Consider the following 4,004-nt stretch of genomic DNA (forward strand, 5'->3'; position numbering starts at 1 on the left):
AACATAAAATATCGCAAAGTTATCATAAAATATTTAGTGCCAATTCATCTAAGGCTTAATCGTTAAGCTAATCCTTTTTTTTTCTTTCAATTACGCAGACTGACCTCGACAGTTTTTTATCATGATATATTATAATTAGTTATAACGATAAAAAACGGATAATATTAGATTACATTTATCGTATCGATTTTTAGTGACATACATATTGTTATGCGCTGGGGTTCGAGGTAAATAAAACTTCCACTGAAGTACAAATTAAAACTCTATTTAACAATTAGAACACTTCAGAACACTTTACACTTCATAATTCACTTCTTCCGATTCGCTTCAGGTGATCCGTTCGCTGTTTCGCTTCGAGTTGATCCGCTTACTAACCGCCTTCACGACATCCCTAGAATTAACGAGAACATTCCTTACAGGTCGAGTAGTTTCGATATGTGTTTCCGCAATTTGATAATAGATGGCGTTGCACTTGTCGAGCGCTCTGCGGTTGCCCCATCCTTCGAACCGAAACGCATTACTGCTTCGCGGTGGTGGTGCTTACCCGTGCGAACTCACAAGAGGTCCTACCACCAGTAATTACGCAAATTAAAATTTAGCGGGTTTCATTTTTATTACGCGGTGTTATTCCTTCACCGTGGAAGTCAATTGTGAACATTTGTTAAGTACGTATTTCATTAGAAAAATTGGTACCCGCCTGCGGGATTCGAACACCGGTGCATCGCTACACACGAATGCACCGGACGTCTTATACTTTAGGCCACGACGACTTCAGAACGACTGAAGAACATGATCACCGCAGCGACCTATTTGAGGCCTAGCTTTTATGGTCTAAAATTATCAGCGGCACGTTGTATTTGGTAATACCATACCAGAAATAAAAAAACTTGGAAATACCAGAAGTGATGGTACCAAAAAAAATTAAAGTAAAAATAAAGAAAAAAATCCTCTTAACGTTAAACCATAAATAACCCGAAATAACTTAAAGCCATCAATGTCAACAAAATAAAAAGTTGAGACGTGTTTTAATAATAATAAACTTTATGGATCTCCCCGAACTTAATTTATGGTTACAGAGCTTTTAATTTGGAACGTAAAAAACTTAAGTGTGCTTTCCTTAAACGATTTTTATTGGTTTAATTGAATTTCTTTTTGATGGTGAATGTTAAAGAGGTAAAGGCGATATTATAAGTATTCCACGGGAATCTATGCATGCAGCTTTGTCGGTTGGACTTCAGACAGTAATGGACGTGAAATCATTTTTATTGCTGCCGTGGGTAGATCGGTTTATATCTCACCTCATATTAAGCAGTTAGTGATAAGCAAAAAAAAAGTAAATACCGCCTCTAATCTTGGGACATGAGACCGAAGTCTCAATTACAGTAGGTCACGACCATCCGGCTATGAAATGAGCTCCCCTCCACGGTGTTTCCCGAGCGCTATGACATGTCCTTCTTCAAACGAGGCTTGTGGAGAGTATTAAGCGGTAGGCAGCGGCTTGGCTCTGCCCTTGGCATTGGTGAAGTCCATGGGCGACGGTAACCACTCACCATCAGGTGGGCCGTATGCTCGTCTGCCTACAAGGGCAATAAAAAAAAAGACAGTCTCATTTATCAAAGCGGTATGCATAATAACTTCGGGGTATAATAGGTACAGTTGCACTAGCGCTCTATAATATGTTCGAACTTCAAAACACTTCTGTCCGTTTTATCTTTGGGATAATTTTAAATAAAAAAAAGTTGATATCAAATTTTGGTACGTAGAGCAACTGCCTTCGTGGCGCAATCGGTTAGCGCGTTCGGCTGTTAACCGAAAGGTTGGTGGTTCGAGTCCACCCGGGGGCGAAATCGTTTTGTTAAAAAAAAAAAAAACATAAAATAAATTAGAGGTCCCGCAGTAGTCGAAATTCGACTATAATTAATTGGTATTGTAAGTTTGTACACTATTATGATTGTATTTTATACTTCTATAATCACAAATTTCGCCAAGGCTACACTATAAAAAATATTAATAAAGACAAACAATATTTAATCTATTCTCAATTTGACCACAGACGTCAAGAACAAAAGTTTGACATTAAATAGTATGCATGCGTGTGTGCGTCAAATACATGGTGTGTAGTGTGTGTAATGTTTTCTTTATTGATTTAATGTATCTTCTAGGCATTATTTTAAAAAAATATTAGCATTGTGCACTTCTTCTCAATATTCTCTATAAGTGTGGAAAATTTCATACTCTTCCGTCCGCGCAGTTTTCGTAAAAAGGGATACAACGTTTTGCTTCACGTATTGATATATAGATATTCATAGCATTTTTGTTAGAGGAAGTCTGAAAGTGACACCTGTGACAGAGAAGTTGAGAAGTGCGCATTTGAGATGGTATGGGCATGTGATAAGACGAAATGACGATAAGATGGAATGCGTGAAATACGATATGTTTACAAGGGGAGTGAGCGAACAAATGGTATATGATAGAGGAGTATGGAAGGAGAAAACATGTTGCGCCGACCCCAGGCGACTGGGAGAAGGGCAGGAGAAAGATGATGATGAGTATATTTGTTATAGCTATCATAGCAGCCCCTAAACATAGACATAGATAACATTACTCGGATGGTTAGAACTCACGACACACCTGGCGTTCAGTGATCAGCGGTCACCTTGAGTGGAGACGTCGTACTGGACGTCATAACGTGGGCAGACAGCCAACGAGGTGGACCGATGACCTGGTCAAAGTGGTTGGTAGAGACTGTACCACGGTCTGAACATGAGAGAAGTTGCTAACACCAGCCATAGCAAGAGCTGTGTTTCGCAGAATCTACCGCCGGATCGGAAACGCCACCCACTAAGAACATAGGGCGAGAAACTCAGTGGACTGGGTCTGTGGGTTAATTTACACGACAAACTCATCGTTGCATTCAACGGTTTCGACGGGTGCTTGGAATGCCTAAAAGCACCGAAAGATCGTTCTAATTATAACCGACGTCTATTAGGACATGGAACATCAAGATTTACACACAAATAAATAAAATTCAAACTTTATCTGTTTAATATTCATTAGATTCTCTCGTTTAATATTGCTATCCGACAATCGACTATCGCTTCATAAAAAACGCCTTAGAAGAGTAAATAGTTTAGTATTCATTCACCGAACAGTAAATCACTTGAGTCATTATTGAAAAGAGCTGTTTTATGGCACGCAAGTGGGATGAGGTCGATGACTTCGTTGACAGTTCGTTATGTTTTTTTTTATTAGAGTTTATATGCATAGAAACAATCTTAGACGACTGGTAGCAGGAATATGTTCGGAAGAATGTCGTGTTAAGTTAGGGTCAGTAACTTTAGGAATCTTTTTCGAAGATTCTAAAGGTGCTACCGGAAAATAAAGTCTACAAAATTGTGGATATGGTATATGGTTGGTGTGGTTTGAATGTTGGTATGGATATGGCTTATGGTTGGTTTGATTTCCAAGTGTGAAGAAACTTTTCATATAAGCAATGGTATTAATAAATAAAATAGAAATAAAGCCTTTTATTTGTTGCTTTTTTAAAGTAAAATTTCAAAGAAGAAAAAAACACAGTGTGCATGCAGAATTTTTCACTAATTTATCCTTTTTTTGCATCTAAAAGAACGATAAAAAATTAATGTTTAAGTAGTTTAATAAAATTTAATATGTTTCCATTTAGAATAACAGTGTGATTGAAAATATTAGTAAAGTTTTAGCTTAATGAGATATAGTTAAATAAATGTTAGATTTAAAATATAAAGCAATGGTATTCTTCACTTATTAATATTATGGTAAAATATTAATAAGAAAACGCTTAATATGTCGATGTATTCGAATTCATTATTTCTTTGAAATAAATTAATATTAAATTAGATGAAAAATAATTCTTGAATGTGTTATTCAACATTAGGTAGTCTTCTTATAACGAACTCGTAAGGCGATAACTCAATAGGAATTAGATTATTCGGTTTTAAGCACATTTCTTGAGATGTATACTTATA

The 4,004-nt window shown here is 36.7% G+C and overlaps 1 non-coding gene across 1 annotated transcript; it reads left to right on the forward strand.

Moving 5' to 3' along the window:
* Positions 1–1,770: 1,770 nt before the first annotated feature.
* On the forward strand, positions 1,771–1,844 carry TRNAN-GUU (transfer RNA asparagine (anticodon GUU)). Its single transcript has one exon. It is a non-coding gene; the product is annotated as a tRNA-Asn (tRNA).
* Positions 1,845–4,004: the final 2,160 nt, after the last annotated feature.

The sequence above is a fragment of the Bombyx mandarina genome, chromosome 25 (assembly GCF_030267445.1).
Source record: "Bombyx mandarina strain Sakado chromosome 25, ASM3026744v2".
Lineage (NCBI taxonomy): Eukaryota > Metazoa > Arthropoda > Insecta > Lepidoptera > Bombycidae > Bombyx > Bombyx mandarina.